Here is a 17584-nt window from a genome sequence, read left to right as displayed (position 1 = left end):
AAACAGCATTAGATTAATTTTACTGTAAAACTTCATTTAGTGTTAGCCAAAATACCACAGAGTATAGTCACTTTAGTTATTTATTTTTATACTTTCCAGTACATTGTCCAAGCATTTTGTTTCATTTCTTTATATATATCTTCAGGCCATTTTACTTCTTCTGTAGTATTAAATAAGCAAACAAAGAATAAGAAGGGTTCATTTAAGAACACTAAGCAGTTCCCTCTTCTGACATTGATTTTTATGTCTTCTCTCACATTTCTATACTGATGTGTACTGAGTGGGTTGTGTGCAATCTTAAGCCAAACAACACATAATCTATTATGATCCAGAATGCTGCTTAGGCTAAGATGTTGATACTCTTTTGTGCTGTAAATGTCAAGGCTTTTTTACCCTTTATTGTTTAAATCTACTTTATATTGTTTCTACCTGTGAGTGATAATTCTATGGTAGCTTGCTGTTGACTTCTCAATAGGCTTATCCTGTTTACAAATCACTGTGTCATGTTCTGTGGAGGCTAGAAGAAGCTGCATGGAAGAGGATCCCTGCCCTTAAAAAACTTAAACCAAGAGATGGATAATAAATCTACCAGGCTTCCTGGGTGGGACAGTAGGGGTATTGAAGAGAAATTCATTCATTTATTCATTCATTCATTCCCCAAATATTTTTGGAGTATTTACAGTGTTGCGGGCATTTATTTTAGGCATTTGGAATTCATCACTGAACAAAACCAACAATGAGTGTATAGAGCTTATGCTGTGATAGGTGATACAAGCTAGCAGAGACAAAAAGAGCAGAGTGAGGGGAAACGGAGCATCTTCTTTTGGATTTCTTCTATATCCCAGATATGTTACAGATGCTCTTGATCATCAAGATAACCCAGTCCTGGAAAAAATAAGAAAATCTGAACTCAGAGAAATTAGGAAACTTTGATCTTAATAATCCAAAGGCCACCATACCACTATACTATGTTATCTCCCTTTAGAAATGCTAACATAGTTCAATGGAAGAAAATGAGAAAGCAGTAAATTCTGGAGGACTTTGCAGAAGGCTTCAGGGAGGAGGTAGCATTTGAGATGGATCTTAAAAGATAAGCAGAAAGAAGAGGGGAGAAGATGATCATTGACGGAACTCCGAATACATGAGTATAGATATATACATTTCAGTTGGCTATTTAGCGCAAATCCATGTGACTGAAGGTTTTTGCTATCTCAAATATAAAACTCAAAAGGTTTTCCTACTAAATGAAAACTCGTTTTCTAAAAGCCAACTTGCACTCAGCATTAGAATAAAATGCAAAGACCAAAAAAAAAAAAAGGTCTCTCATAATAAGGAAAGAAGCTGCCAAGTCAACATGTTAAAAAACAAAAAACAAACAAACAAACAAACAAAACATAAACCAAATCTGTGGCTTTGAGTCAGAAAGACCTTTCCAGAAGAGGCAGCCAGACCCCCGGCTCCCCCAGTGGTACTATCTCAGATGGCCTCTTGCCAACTTAAGTCCTCAGAATCTTGGAAAGGTCTGAATGTGACCATCCTTGTTCATTCATTTTATGTTGCAGTGTTCTGCCAGTGGCTTTTCCCATTACAGAAATTGGGGCTATTTTTTTTGCAGGACATATTTATTAACGGTAATGCTTTGGCTCTCTTCCATCTTCTAAACTGAGTGCTTATATGCATTCCACTGAAGGATGTGAACTGAATTTTTTCCAATATCTGACTCATGTTCTTCTTAAATCTGATGGAGTTTTTTTCTAATGTTTCTGATAATGGTTTTCTTTGTGTGGATTTTTTCTTTGTATTTTTGATTGCAGTGTAATATACATATAGAGAAGTACAAAAATCTTGATTGTACAGCTGGATGAATTCTCACAAAGTAAACACATCCAAGTAGCCAGTATCCAGGTTAAGAAACAGAACCTCCCCAGCAGCCCAGAAGACCTCTCATGTCTCTCCCCATCACTATCCTCCAAGGGTAACCACAATCTGACTTCTAATAATAGTGACTAATTTTAACTGATTTGAACTTTACATAATTATAAATAGAATCCTGTAGTATATACTTTTTCTTGTCGGGCTGCTTTTACCTGTGAGATTCATCCATGTGATTGCTCTAAGGCATATAGAGAGAGTATCTCTACAGCATATCCATAGAGTGAACAGACTACCTTGTGTCCATCCATTCTGCTGTTGATGGTGTACCGATTATTCACAATGTGGGACCAACACATTTAGTTGATCGCTGTAAAAACAATTTATGGGACTTGCATGTGATTGATAAGAAAAAAAGAGTTATGCTTATTATATATGTTGATAGGTATGCTATCATTGCAAGCAAAATTCTAACTTAAAAAGATTGTAGTAGACAGCAAGTTCCTTGAAAGTAAGGTGTGTATCTCAGTCCCTGGTGTATTCCCAGAGCTGGTTTCATGTTGGAATCAGATAGCAGAGGGGTTCAACAAACATTTGTTTAACATATAAATGACCTTTATAAATAGGCAAATTCTATCTTTAGGTAAGAAGACTACCACCTAAGAGGCCATCTTACTAATTGGTGAGCTATGTCAATGTGGGTATTCCATCAAGGGCTGAATGATTGTTAGCAGTACTACCGTAAAAGAATTTCTGTAGTGGGTGGGAGGCAGGTAGGACTAGATAACCTTAATTCTAAGTTGCTAGGATTCTATTTAACATGTGGTAATTACACAAATAATGTCACTCTGGGTGAAAGTCAGGAAGAATAAGGGGAAACAAATTGTTTTATTTTTTGTTTTGGGGTTATTGGTTTGGGGGGATTGTCTTTGTTTTCTGGTGGTTTGTTTGTGTGTGTGTGTTTTTCTGTATTAGATACTTTCCCAGGAGTACCAGAGGAAGCTGGTGTTTCAATAAGTAGCAGCTTTCACTGTACATTTATTTTGCTTAATTTTCATGTTTATTTTGTAACAAAGGCCTCAATAGTCATGTTACATGGCTTTAGTGGTATTATTGCTTTTATTCAAGGCAGAACAGCTTTTTTAGGCAAAACAAGACATCATACCATAAAGAGCAGAAACTCAGGAACAGACAGCTCGTGTTGAATTCTGGCTAATTCCACCATTTATTAACTGTGTAACCTTGAGCCATTTATCTAAACTTTGGTTTCCTTGTCTGCAAAATGTGGCCAGTAATGGTATCAAACTCATTGAGTCATCATCATAGGAATTAATATATGTAAGGCATTGAAATAATGCCTGACACATAGTAAGCAATCGATTAGTATTTGCTTTGTTTGTAAGAGCCATCACTCATATCATAGACATTGGTTAAATGCTACCCAACTTATTCAGTTAATATTCATTAAAATGTTTAGAGTTGATGACATGCTGTAAGTGTTATTTCTTTGGTCTTAACACAGGGCAAAGATGTGATTTCCCTTTTCTTCCATGATTAAATACATGGACCTTTGAAGCTAGAGATTCGGGAGAAGGAGTACATACATCTAGCAGGCAGACTTCATTCACAAGCAGAAGAGAGACTGTAGAAAACTCCTGGGGATCTCCACAGTGAGAGGCTTGAAGTCCCACATGAAAATAGAGTTCACCCCTGAGGACTAGAGAAGACTAAAATTTGCATAAATAAGGCAGTGTTCCTTCACTTGTTTGTTCATTAGCCATTCATCCATTTCTATACTCTTCTTTCTTTTCCCTATAAAGGAATTACAACCTTAGTATTCCTCCCCTAGTTCCTGATCAAAACCTTCCAGGGCATTTAAAACTCTGGCATTTAAATCTGTTTATGGGAAGCCTGGGTGGCTCAGTGGTTGGGCACCTTGCCTTCAGCTCCGGGCCTGATCTGGAGTCCCGGATCAAGTCCCACATCAAGTCCCACATTGGGCTCCCTACAGGGAGCCTGCTTCTCCCTCTGCCTGTGTCTCTGCATCTCTCTGTATGTCTCTCATGAATAAATAAATAAAATCTTTTTAAAAAAATATTAAATAAATAATTTTGTTTGTATGAAAACCCTGTTCTCATCGATGGCTTTTTATTTGTATATGCTAGAACTAAAGCATCAAAAAAAGTGATCTCTAATAAATCAGAATTGTACCAAGTAGTAAATCCAAGATGAATCATAAGTTTAGAAAAAGTGATTTTCTTCCTGCTTATCAAATTTTGATAAGGTACTTTTGTAAGGAAAAGCCACTGAGAAGAAAGCATCTATACTTCCCTGCTACTTCTCTGGATTAAAAACAATAATAAACAAGCCAGATCACAGAGTGAAATATAAATACGTTTTCTACCTGCAAATTTCTACCTTAAAATGTTTGTAGTTTTAAAAATTAAAAGCATAATCAACACAAAGATAAATTAAACAATGGAAATTTGCAGCAACTATAACAAAGTATAAGTTTTTATAAAATAATCTCACAAATCATTGAGAAAAAATGTAGAAATGTTAAAAACAAAAAATCTATAAAAATCTAGGCCTCATACAAAAAGACAAATGAAATATATCGAAATAGCACATAAACAGTTGTTTCTGGGTGGTGGGACTATGTGCAAGGTTTTCTTCCTTTTGATTTATCCACAGTTGTATACATCATCCACACAATCTGCAATAAAGATGTTTATTATATTGGAAAAAATTTTGGTAATTGAAAATATAAACAAATGAGGAAAAGAAAATATGGGAACTTTCGTTTTATTTTCCCAGCAAAATAGAACAATTTGTTTTCTCTGAAAGGTGGCCACCCGTTCCGTTTGCGGAGTGTAGATGCTAAATCCGGTGTCCTGCCAGCCAAGGCTTTCTCCCTGCTATGGCATCTTGGCTTGCAAGATCAAGTCTTATAGCCATTTGAGGCACATTAAAAACTAAAAGGAAACCCCAAACATTTAGTGCTTGATTTTTTTGGAAATTTAATCTTCTTTCAGTTAAATCTGAGAAATTTTTAAAATTCTTTTTTTTAAACATTAAATCCAATTTTAATTGTATTACTGATTAAGTACCTTGTGATTTTTGAGATCACCATGCTTGTGAAAGCTTTAAACATATTCAGGGACTGTGAGCATAAGTAATACTCTCCTCCTTTCTCGTTTGTTGTGTCCTTACCAAGGACAGACTATCACCGAAAGGTAGATAAAGAAAGTACTGCAGTGTTCAAGCTTCTAAATGGCTAGTGACTCGCTTGCAGAAGGTTTCAGGCTGACCTCTATGGCATGATGGGCTCCGTGTGTCATCAAAACCTCCTAAGATTCTGAAGCCCTGGTTCCATGGCTACCAGGGACTTGGGACCCCGTATTAGGAAGAATATATATCTGTTGTGTTTTATCCTTGTGAGCCCATGTGACGGCCAGGACACTGGTCGGGTCAAGTGTCACCTGCATCCAGCACATCGTGCTGCTGACGTCTTGGACACTAAGTAGAGTTCCAAACAAGGCTGGTCTTTACCTCAAGAGGGTCCTTACTAAAGCTCAGTCCCTACAGTTTCTCCCATTTGCAGTCTTTTTTCCAATAGAGTCCAATTCTAAAGTAGCTATTACTTTAAAAGAAAATATAAGAAGTAAAAAAAAAAAAAAAAGAAAAAGAAAATATAAGAAGTAAATTTTGGCTTGTGTAATAATGCTTATTAACCTCTCTTGGAGGGTTTGTATTATTATAAATATTATACATAACATAATGCTATACTATTATAGTATTATATATTAATATCATACTGAACTATTATAATTGTGTTTAATATTATGAGAATTTTAAATATTAGTCCCAGAAAAGGAAAACATTTCAATGGAATTTCAGACATTGTTATTAACTAATGGGGGAGAGATTTTAGGAGTCTGGACTTCCCACATATTCCATATCCTACTCTAGTGATTATAAGGCTGGCTTAGGCTGAAGGCTGTAGCTGTACAAGATAATATAATTCCTAATTTTTCAACATGGGCCAAAAAAACAAAGGAACACTAAAAAATTTCAGATAACTATTGTGGATTCTAAAATCTCTAACAAGCATCCATGCCTAAAGAAAGCTGACCTTTTTTTGTCAGGTGTCATTTGTCTTTTCAGCTCAACACTTCAGGTCATGAGTATATGTCACATTGTTCAAAAAACTTCCTGATTGACAGAAGCTCTGTGAAACAATGTCAGTCTCTAGAATTGAAATGAGAAAAATATAGCTTTAGTCTGGACTGTACCAGCCATCAGATCAAAATAGCAGATATTTTGATTCTGTGGTTCAGAGGTCACATACCATTCAGCCCTCAGTTATGGACTGGGAGAAAGTTAATGGCTGGTGTATGATGGTTGGTCTCTTCCTATCTGGGCTCTTCTAGTCAAAGACCAAGTGTGGCATTTTCATTATCCAAAATCATTTTGCAGGAAATAATTTTATAATAGCTTTTTCTTTTATAATACAAAAAGAAATGGTTTCTATCTCCAGTTCTGGTCCAGAATTATCATTTTAGCAAACATCTACAGAGTATTTTGTTTTGTTTTGTAATATGTCTTAGGCAATTCAGTTGTGTTTCTTTAATATTCATTCTCTGTCAATTTTGAGAGATGCTTCAAGAAGGCAGTCTGTGTTATGGAAATATTACCTGGATGCTGTGGATCCAACTTTATAACTCTGGCAAGTCAAAATTTCTGAGCTTCAATTTCCCTTGTCCACAAAAAGAAGATCCCACCATCTGTCCTACAAATCTCTTAAGGTGTGGTGAGGATCAAATGTAATAATACAAGTTAAGGTACTGTAGAAATAGAAACTATTAATAATAATTAATTATAAAAAAAAGTTGAAGGAATTTTTTTAAAGATTTTATTTATTTATTCATGAGAGACACACACACAGAGAGAGAGAGAGAGAGAGAGAGAGAAGCAGACACAGGCAGAGGGAGAAGCAGGCTCTATGCAGGGAGCCCGATGTGGGACTCGATCCCGGGTCTCCAGGATCAGGCCCTGGGCTGAAGGTAAGGCTAAACCGCTGAGCCACCTGGGCTGCCCGAAGGAATATTTATATAAATTTATCTTTATAGTATGACCAGAGCTGCAGTCCTTCACTCATATGCTAAATATAGTAGGTTTCAATTTTGGTTCTGCTGCTAACTAGACATGTGACCTTGAACAAGCTATTTAACCTCTCAGACTCAGTTTCTTCCCCTGTAGTGCCTATTACTTAGGGTTTTTATAAGTATTATGGACTATAATGATGTCAAGTATAGAGCAATGTGTGTGACTGACTGCAATTACTATTATCACTCATCTGGGTTAAATAAAGTCTCACCAACTAGTTTAATAATTTTAATCACAGTCGACAGCCATTTTGGAAAATTATGGTAAACAAAAGTTTTTTTAAAATGTTCATGAGTAATTTGAATTATTCAGGAATTATTTTTGCTGTATCCTTTATTTGACTCGAGAAGTATTTATAAGGAGTGTTTAATGGTCATATCTTTATTTTAGAGAGAACATTTCTTTTAGGTATGACTCAAGTTTGTTCCACACAAAAGAACCATTGCAATGTATTTGATTTTTTTTCTCTTGTGTGCATTTATTTGATAAATCTCCTATGAGTCAGGCATTATGTCTGGATTAATGCCAGAAATGCAGATGCAGACTAGAAACTGGCTATGGTAAGAGGGAAGGTATCAAGGAGAGTCCTGAAACTGTCTCTTTGCCTAAGCTACTTCAGTTGTTGTGACTATGAATAACTCAGGTGTAGTCTGGGTTGGAGGTGGGAATTATGCCCCGTTTGTTCCCAGGGCAGCCCATTTTAGGTCTTTGACCTCTCCAGGGGTTCCCAAACCTCCCCTCCCCCACATCATTCCAAGCTCTGCAACACTTGGGTAGCCTACTGCCAGGACGACTCCAACCTGTCTCCTGTCTGGTCCCACCTACACACCTAAAGCCAGTCCAGAATCAAGTCAGGCTTATTTGTTCCAACCATCACAGCTGATTAAATTTTCATTTCTATGGAGCAGCAGCTTAGAGTGAAGAGTAATAAATGTTGGCAAAGATGCACTTTAAAGTGCTCATTAGAATATAGACACAGACTGGGAACTTCCTAAGAACTGACGGAGAATATTCCAAGTACTGAACATTCTATTTTTTCATTATTGCAAAATTAAATTTAGAACAGAATAAATTGGGAGATGATTTGCCTCATAATGCGCGTGTGACTAGAAGTTGAAATTTGAAATTAGTATTACAAAGCAAATCTAATCAGAGTTTAAAATACAAGTAAGAATACTTCAAGATAACTTCAGAATGCTAAGATTAGTACATGTAGATTTTGTAAAACTCTACTATAATATTCTTTTATAGTAGTCTACCATGATCTTGTGCATCTATTAAAATTTGAAAGCCTGAGTATGAATGTATTAAATCATTTCCAAAGTTTTCTAAGTGATCATACTGACGTCGGCTAAAGAATGGAATGTTGGGTTTCACTGCTTTTTATTATTAACCAAGTATTTTTCTATTGTTTCTATTACCAGACACAAATAACTAAAATCAATTCTCCATATTATTTTCTAATGATTTCTCGAAGTCTAGATCTGTCATATTTATTTCAGCAAGGAACCTAGTTTGGTTCAGGAGATAGTCCTGTAAGAAATGCGGTGATAAAGCACTGCCTACTGCCCACCTCAAATTGTATTCTGGGTAAGAGTTACATCTAAATGTGTGGAATAATAGACCAGCCCTTGTCCTTCCTATACTTTAATTTTGGGGATAGAGAATCATATATGATCATTCTTATCAGTTGATATGTACTGACGCCCTGCCATATGCAGAATTATATAAGATACAGACATAGAAACCCACCCCCTAAACTGTATGTTACTGTGTTCATTCCCTTCAAACTTTATTTCTAAAATGGGCATTTTGAAATAAATGTACATCAAGAGAATTGCAAAAAGGGCAAAGTAATCTACAGAATGATATTCATGTCAAGTGTAAGGCAAAGGTGTTATTTTCCTTACTGGGATCTGTGTACATTTTGGTTCATTTTTTTACTGTTTAATATACAAAATTAGGAAGGGATATTTAACTGAAATAGTTCAAATGTTCCTGAGTTTTCTTTATCCTTGAGGCTAGCAGCTTAGTGGTCTCTGAAATATTTATAAAAACTGCTGTCGGGATCCCTGGGTGGCGCAGCGGTTTGGCGCCTGCCTTTGGCCCAGGGCGCGATCCTGGAGACCCGGGATCGAATCCCACATCGGGCTCCCGGTGCATGGAGCCTGCTTCTCCCTCTGCCTATGTCTCTGCCTCTCTCTCTCTCTCTCTCTCTCTGTGACTATCATAAATAAATAAAAATTAAAAAAAAAAACTGCTGTCATCATTGCCTAATAAAAGCTGATTTTTAATTAGATACAATTTTTAGAATATGCAAAAAAAAGGAGGGAGTGAGAGATCTGATGGATAGTTATATGAATTTAGGTATTGGGATTTTATTGTACCCGAGGAAAAAAAGCTACATAATTTTCCTATGTTTGATTTCTATTATTTCTTTATAGTTCTTTACTCTGGTGAATTGGCAAAAAATACTGAGATGTAGACAAAGCTTTTTATTTAGGACCATATCATATCAATTTGAAGATAAAAGTATCAAAAGTAACATTATATTTCCTACCATGGCAGTCAAGTCATTGGAGTTTCTTTTAATCAAACCTTAATAAGCCAGAGGCCTAGGTGGCTCAGTGGTTGAGCTCTGCCTTTGGCTTAGGTCCTCAGCTCATGGATCTCGGGCTCCTGCATCGGGCTCCCTGGAGGGACCCCAGCTCTCCCTCTGCCTATCTCTGCCTCTATCTGTATCTCTCATAAATAAATAAAATCTTTAGAAAAAAATAAAAAATAAACTCTAATATGCTCTTACAGAGGTACAGAGACCAAAACAATATCTCTTTTGAATTGGGTGGACTTTTTTGGCCACAAAGCAGACACGCAGATGGACACACTCAGACCCTGGACATAAAATGGAGCAAGACCATGCCTTCTGCAGGGCTCCTCCCAGGGTTCAGAAGCTTTCCTTGAAATAGAATCTTGCTGAAAACAAAACAACACACACACATACACACAAATCAACAGTATGTGCATTACACCTATTATGTAAGCATCTGTTTCTTCCTGGAGTGAATCCCTTGGTTTAAGGATCTCTGCTTTAGTTTTGCACATTGCACGTCATTTTCTCCATCATCATCCCCCAAAGTCTATATCCAGTGCTCCTCTTCGTGGGCTATTTTGCTAGGTCCCACTCAGATCAAATCTGGAGGAAAGTGTTCCTGCCAATGAGGAGTTTACAATTCACATCTCAAGGAAGCCCCCCACCCCCCATCCCTCTCTTCTTTACCCTGATTCCTCATGGCAGAAACCCAGTTTATATTTTGTTTATATTTTGGCAAGAACTGGATCAAGATAGTCGGAGAGTTGAGAACAACCCTTCCTTAACATTTCCTTCCTTAAATACCAATGTTCTGAAAACATCAGAATGCTATTTCACTGTTAATATTTTCCTGTTGTTAATGTGATTTTAAGATGAAACTCAACAAAACTCTAAGAATAACATACATATGAATAATCAAAGGAACAACATTGAAAGCTATTTTCACCTCTTCGTTTTCCTCGTGTTAGATCTAAAAGAAACTTAAAAAGGAAAACAAACCTTGTAATTTATTACTATCTTTGATATGCAACAGATTGGTTTTGATGTTCATTGATCTAATATAATGACAAACTTTAAACTTCACTGGAAGCAAAGTTCTCTGAATGCTTTGATCCCCCAGAATTATTGCATAGAATAAAAAAAAAAAAAGATCTCAAGGAAGAACAAAATACTGATCTGAATATTCAGTCTATATAGCTTTAGAAAAATGAAAACATTTATGGATTTTAAAATATCCCTTGCCTAGTAAAATTTTCTTAGAATACATTACCTAACAGCCTGTGGCTAAAAATAGTGAACGGAATATTGTTTTTTAACAAATAGAGTGTTGAAGTGTCCTGCATCAAAACTCTAGTCCAGAGGAACAAACATCTGCCAGAAATCTTAAGAATCAAAGACTTATAATGAACATTTGTCCTATGAATTTGTCTCATTTGTCCCATGAGTTCCCCACCCATGGAAATTGACAGGTATAGAGTTGGGTATACAAAACACAATCCTTCACATCTGTTTAATAAGCCATCTGTCTTCTACGAACTTTACAATTTATTCTTTCTGATTACAAAGAAATATCTCTTACTTTTTAAATGAAAAGTACAGAAAAATACAAAATAATTTGAAAATTTTAAATATTTCTTTCATGTGATTCTATTAGACATAGAGTACCTGCAGTTGAGATCAAACTGTATATACAATATTATATAATGTGTTTTTTCTTACTATAATGTAATGATTTCTCTGTGTGCGTGTCATTCTCTATGTAGTACACAAGGTACACCAGAGTGTGCTAAGCCAGTCTTCTGTCATTAGATATTTAGGTTGTTTATAGTTTATAAATAATACTGCATTGAACAGCTTTGTGGGTAAAGTTTCTGTTTTTTAGAGTTCCGCTTTAGGAAAGAGTCTGAGAAGGGATTACTGCATCAAATAGTAGGAGGCAGCCCCGGTGGCTCAGCGGTTTAGCGCACCTCCAGCCCAGGGCCTGATCCTGGAGACCCGGAATCGAGCCCCACATCCGGCTCCCTTCAGGGAGCCTGCTTCTCCCTCTGCCTGTGTCTCTGCCTGCCTCTCTCTCTCTCTCTCTCTCTCTCTCTCTGTGTCTCTAATAAATAAATAAAATCTTTAAAAATAATAGTAGGAATAGTGTCAGAGTTTTTGTCATGTACTGAAGATTCCTTCCTTACCACCCCCACCTCAAATAAATAAAATAAAATCTTTTTTAAAAGGAAAGAAAGTGAGTAATTACTTGCAATAAGTTACAAGAAAGACTGATAGCCTTACTACACAAAACTCTCTTACGAATTATCAAGGAAAAAATAAGCCTCAGGAAATAAATGGGCAAGGGAAATAAATCAGAAACTGCCAAAGTGGAACTACAAATAGTTGATAAATATTCAATAAAATACTATTTAAAGCAACAATATATATTCATCACCAGAAGATTCTTAAGTGAAAACTATTTGTATTTAATTTTTTTTAATTTATTTTAGAGAGAGAGTTGTGTGAGCAAGAGGGAGAAGCAGAGGGAGAAAGACTCTCAAGCAGACTTGTCACTGAATGCAGAGCCCGAGGCAGGACTCTATGTCACAATCCTGAGATAATGACGTGAGACAAAACCAAGAGTTGGTTGCTTACTGACTGAGCCTCTCAGGTGCCGCTTAAGTGAAAACTGTTTAATAATTAACTTAGATCACATTTATTTTCTTTAAGAATTTAAAGCAATTTGAAAATACAATTAATGACATAAACATTATTTTTAAGGTAAGAAAATAAAATCAAAGCCAAAATAAGTTCAAAGAATAAGCCTTCTAAAAAAACTACTGACACTAAATCAAAATAGATACTTCTGCACAGCAAAGAAAACAATCAACAAAACTAGAAGGCAACCTATGGAATGGGAGAAAGAATTTGCAATGTGTCTTTTGATAAAGGATTAGTATACAAAATATATAAAGAACTTATATAACTCACAAAAAAACCCCACAAATGATCCAGTTTAAAAAATGGGCAGAAGACATGAACATTTCTCTGAAGAAGGTATCCAGATGGCCAACAGACAAATGAAAAGATGCTTGATCAACATCACTCATCATCAGGGAAACAAATCAAAGCCACAATGAGATATCACCTCACAGGTGTCAGAATGACTAAAATTAAAAACAAGAAACAAGCGTTGGTGAAGATGTGGAGAAAAAGGAATTCTCTTGCACTTTTGGTGGGAATGCAAACTGGTGCAACCACTATGGATAACAGTATGGGTATTCTTCAAAAAATTAAAAATAGAAATATAATATAATCCCTCTACTGGGATTAGAGGGGCAGAGGAAGAGAGAGAAGGAGACTCCAATGAGCAGGGAGCCTGATGTGGGACTCAATCCCAGGACCCTGAGATCATGACCTGAGCAGAAGGCAGTCACTGAACCAACTGAGCCACCCAGATGCCCCACTAATTTTCTTTCTGATTTTGTATCATTTTTAACTTAATTATTTTCTTTTTATTTATTTGAGAGAAAGAGTGAGAGAGAGCACGAGCAGTGAGAGAGGGAGAGGGAGAAGCAGGATGTGGGACTTAATCCCGGGACCATGTGATCATGACTAGAGCCAAAGGCAGATGCTTAACTGACTGAGCTATGCAGGTAGGTGCCCCCATTTTTAACTTTAAAAAATTCCCTTGTTATTTCATCAGAGTCTCTACAACAGGCTTCAGAACCACGCAGTCCACAAACTATTCTATCAGTAGAATTGATAATAGTAGTATTATTTGTAATTTCTTTAAAACCACTTAAGGCCCATATTAGTCATCTGGATACTCCATTGGCTTTACAAACTATTCTATGCCAGTGCCAAACTGAGTTAATTATTGTACCTTATTATGTTTAGAGAAGGGGTACTTAATTATTGTCCTTTTACCAAAACTACCTAAGCAATCCTTACCTTTTTATTTTTCTGGGTACACTTACAATTATTTTGATAACATCCCCCAAAATTTCTTCAGCATTATGTATTTTATTAAATCTGTAAATTGGCTTTGGAAGAATAGATAACCTTATAATATTCAGCTTTCCATCTAAGAATGTATCTCCCTGTATTCAACTTTTCTTTTAAGTATTTTAGCAAAACTTTATGATTTTATTCATATAGTTTCCACAATTCTCTGGCTAAGTTCACACTTGTGTATTTTATATCTCCTCTTGCTTTTGTGAATAGGATCTTTTGCCATTATTCTTTACAGTGATTGATGTCAATGTATAGAGTAGCTATGGCTCTATATTTAGCCATTTTTCTTAATTGTTTTCTGTTTATACATATAAAGCCTTAACAACTACATATAATAATAGTTCCTTCTACTTTTTTCCTGTGATTATTTCTCAAATATTTGGTTCATGTTTTTATTCCATTAGCCAATGCTTGTAAAGCCAAGGTAAGTGATGCTGATGATAATGGGCCTCTTTATTTCATTCCTGATTTTAATGGGATCCCCTCAAGTGTTTCCCCAATAATAATATGGCTGTTGGCTTGATATAAATGCATTTTTGAACATCCATTTTCCTATACCTAGATTTCTAATGAGTCAAGAGTGAGTGTGAAATTTTAAGGATTAACATTTCAACATATATTGGGATACAGTCATTGGACTTACTTATGTGACTGTATGATTATTATTAAAACATTTCTTAATACTAAACTATGCTTTCATCCTGATTAAACTAATGAGATGATGGTATACTCTTTTTCTTTTCATTGTGTCAAACTCAACTTGCTGGCATTTTACTCAAGATGTTTGCATCTGTATTTGGGATTGGGACTGGTCTTTAGTTTTCTTCTTTTTGTATTACTGCACTGAGGTTTTTATATCACAGTTTTCTATCTTCATAATTAATTAGATAACTTCCAGAGTTTTATTACCCTTCAAAATAGTTAACATAGTAGCAATTATATGATCTAAAAAGATTGAAAAATAATAGTTTCTATTTATTTATATCCTGAAACAATCCAAGGAGAATGTTTTCCAAACCCTATGTAAGGGGATAAAGTATAACTAGGACAAAATAAAGCATTTGTAGAGATACTGATACTAAAAATGGAAAGAAAAATTCCCTTGAGATTACTTACAGGCTATGCTGCATGATCTAGTCACCAAAGCCCTCACTACCACCCCACACTAATGAGGCTGTTTCTTTTTTTTAAATAATAATATCCTAATATGAAAGCTGAAGGCATAATATCAAAGTATAATTAATAAAACTGGCAATGTGAAAAAAAAAGGAAAAGCATCTCAGGTATGTAGCAATCTCCCACATGATCTGCCACAGGTGTAACATTCAGAGTACCAAATGGATGTATTGCCTGTTCTTTGGGGCCTTCATCAATACTGTTTTAGTAACAACTGAGCTTTTTTTAAGGAATGAGCAGTAGAATGTTTGAAGTTATAATCACTCGACACCAAGAATCTAGGGTGCAGATTTTCAGTATAGACGCCATGGCTTTGAGCCTCAATGGCAGAGGAGTGGCACTGCCATCTTCTTGCAGGCCACCTACCCGCCCGTGGCTACTCTGTGGGTCTGAGCAGTGCCCTCATTGCTGCGTCCACACACGGGATCTTCTGTGCCCCTAAGAACCTGTAGAATGACTTTTGCCTCAAATGGCCTTCTGCCTTGCACTCTCCCTTCCATTCAAGCCCTTGACACCTCTATTTGTCATTCAGCTGTGCCCTGAATTGAATATCGCTTTGCTTTGTCTTGCCCAGAACCACCCCACCCTTCCTCGGGGAGCCACGCCCTACCCTCCTGTTGCTAAGTGGCCCTTTCTCACAATCTCTGTGGTCCTGGTGGGCGTGTGCATCAGGGTGCCCTTCACCTACTCCTCCACTTGTCGTGTGCCCCAGCTGGGGCCATTCAGACTCTCTTGAGAATCCCAGGTTAGTCACACAAGGGTTAAAGGCAGAGGCAGCTGAATCATTCCAAAGACAGAGCCCTAAAACAGGCTACTCAGAGTTCAGCAATCTCCTGGCTCCTGTCTTTCCCAGGCCTGGTCTTCAGTTCTTCCTGCGGTTCTGGCTGACTCACTTTTCTTCCAGTCTCTCACCTTTTTTGGCCTTAGTCTCAGATTTATTTTCTGTTGTTTGCAGACTCTGCACTGTACAGGCTTTATAACTGGATTGAAGCTCTGTGTAGCCCCTTTGGATTGTTCTCCCAGTTGTACTGTCTGCTGGCTTGTCACCTTGGCTACATTCCTGGAATCTGTCTGTTAGGTCACACTCCATTCCTGTTTGGGATCCAGGCCCGCCCCACATCTAAGACCATCCCAGGGCCCTAAGGGCCCCAGCCCGTGCCTTTCATCCTGGCAAAGGAGACCAGGCACAGCGCCCTGAGTTTCTGGGGGATTTCACCAACCTGAACTTTTTTTTTTTTTTTTTAACTATTTATTTGGCAGAAGGTGGAGGGGGCAGGAGCAGGGCAGAGAGAGAAGCGGGCTCCCTGCTGAGGAGAGAGCCTGATGCGGGGCTCCATCTCAGGACTTTGCCTTCCTGACCTGAGCCAAAGGCAGATGCTTAACCGACAGCCACCCCGCCAACCCAAACCCCTATCACATCTCTGCTGTCCACTTGCCTGTGTTTTAAGCAGAGTTTTGCCAACTTGCTGCCCTTGCTCTAAGGATCTTCAGCAAGCACCTTGTTTATATGCAGACGTTTCCAGGTAAACAGAGGAGGAGGTACCCACCACGGAGACAACTGTGCCTCTGGCCTGCTCTACCAGGAGAGTGTCTACTGGCCCTGGGACCAAGGCCCTCTGCAAGAACACATGTAGCAACTTGTGATGGTGGCACTTCAATATTATTTTTCCTGCTGAGAATCCTTTTGTTCTCTGTAAATAAGAATATGGAGCCCTGCCTTCTTTGGGACTCTGAGGTCTCCACATGACAACCTCTAAGACCACTGTCTGTACCCACTGACCTTTGTCCCAGGGGGTCTGAATCTTGTCTTCTTCTGGAAAGGTGCACGTATGGTGGCTGTTGAATTTCCATTTTGCCAAAGTGACATTAGGCCAGTGTGTTAAGTTGCAGCCATCCTCTGGTGTCTTACAAACTCTGTGTTCTGTGACTCTTAGCCTAACCTATCAGGATGATATACCAAGGAAATCTCTTCACTGAGCATTCTGAGAACCAATGATCTATGATATCGTCTACCCATTTCTGTGCGTTTTCTGCGTTGCCTCTAGGAAAACCTAAGGAAATCTGTTTTGGGAGTCTCTTTAATGGAAATTCTGGGCAACTTCTGTTCTTTGAAGGGGTCTCTGAACCTACATTCCCAGAAAGCCTTTAGAAATTAGTTCCTTCTTTTGGAAACAGGACTTTTGTGGCATTAAGGTGACCTTTGAGGTGTTGAGTCAGAGAGACAAGATGAAACCCACCATACTTTTAAGGGACCCCCTAGTAACCTGATTCTGCCTCTTGTGGGATGAATGAAAAGGAGGTGGGAGGAAGGAAAGAAGCTTCTTCCTCAGCAGGTCAGAAAGCAGACAATTACCTCACAGCCCCAAACACTGAACTTTTGGTAACCTATGGCTTAGTCCTCACGCCAAAATGAGACTTCCTACTCCCTCCCTGGGAATTCATAATAGCCTGGGATGAGCTTGAGTTTTCATCAGTAGTAGAGGTGGGAATCCACCTAAGCCTCACCTAATCCACCTGGCCCCGTTATCAAAGAACCCTTCATTCTGGGCTGCCACTCCACGTAGAAATGAGCTTAAGTTTTAGTAAGGGAGATATAGTGTCCATATAAGATGCATCATTATGCAGAAAATGGTTACTACAGCACCCAGAGAACTCTTCTTGGGACTGGGGATGGAATAAAGTCATGGATAGTTAAAATATATATATATAGCTTTAGTCTAAGTGTAAAGCAAGAGAAAACATGAATTAGACTTCTAAGACTAAATGTTTCCATCTTAACAT

General features: G+C 37.5%; 1 long non-coding RNA gene across 7 annotated transcripts; it reads right to left on the bottom strand.

The window, feature by feature from the left end:
• Nucleotides 1–675: 675 nt before the first annotated feature.
• LOC140615020 (uncharacterized) lies at nucleotides 676–15850 on the bottom strand. Of its 7 annotated transcripts, none has more exons than XR_012015694.1 (5): nucleotides 15716–15850; nucleotides 6008–6123; nucleotides 3477–3684; nucleotides 2088–2242; nucleotides 676–885 (listed from the first exon to the last, which is right to left on the bottom strand). It is a non-coding gene; the product is annotated as an uncharacterized lncRNA (long non-coding RNA). The 7 variants fall into 7 exon arrangements; XR_012015695.1 differs by having other exon boundaries at nucleotides 3477–3599; XR_012015701.1 differs by having other exon boundaries at nucleotides 3477–3589.
• Nucleotides 15851–17584: the final 1734 nt, after the last annotated feature.

This window comes from Canis lupus, chromosome 2 (assembly GCF_048164855.1).
Source record: "Canis lupus baileyi chromosome 2, mCanLup2.hap1, whole genome shotgun sequence".
NCBI lineage: Eukaryota > Metazoa > Chordata > Mammalia > Carnivora > Canidae > Canis > Canis lupus.
The sequence above is the reverse complement of the archived record's forward strand: the minus strand, read 5'-3'. Positions and strand labels throughout refer to the sequence as shown.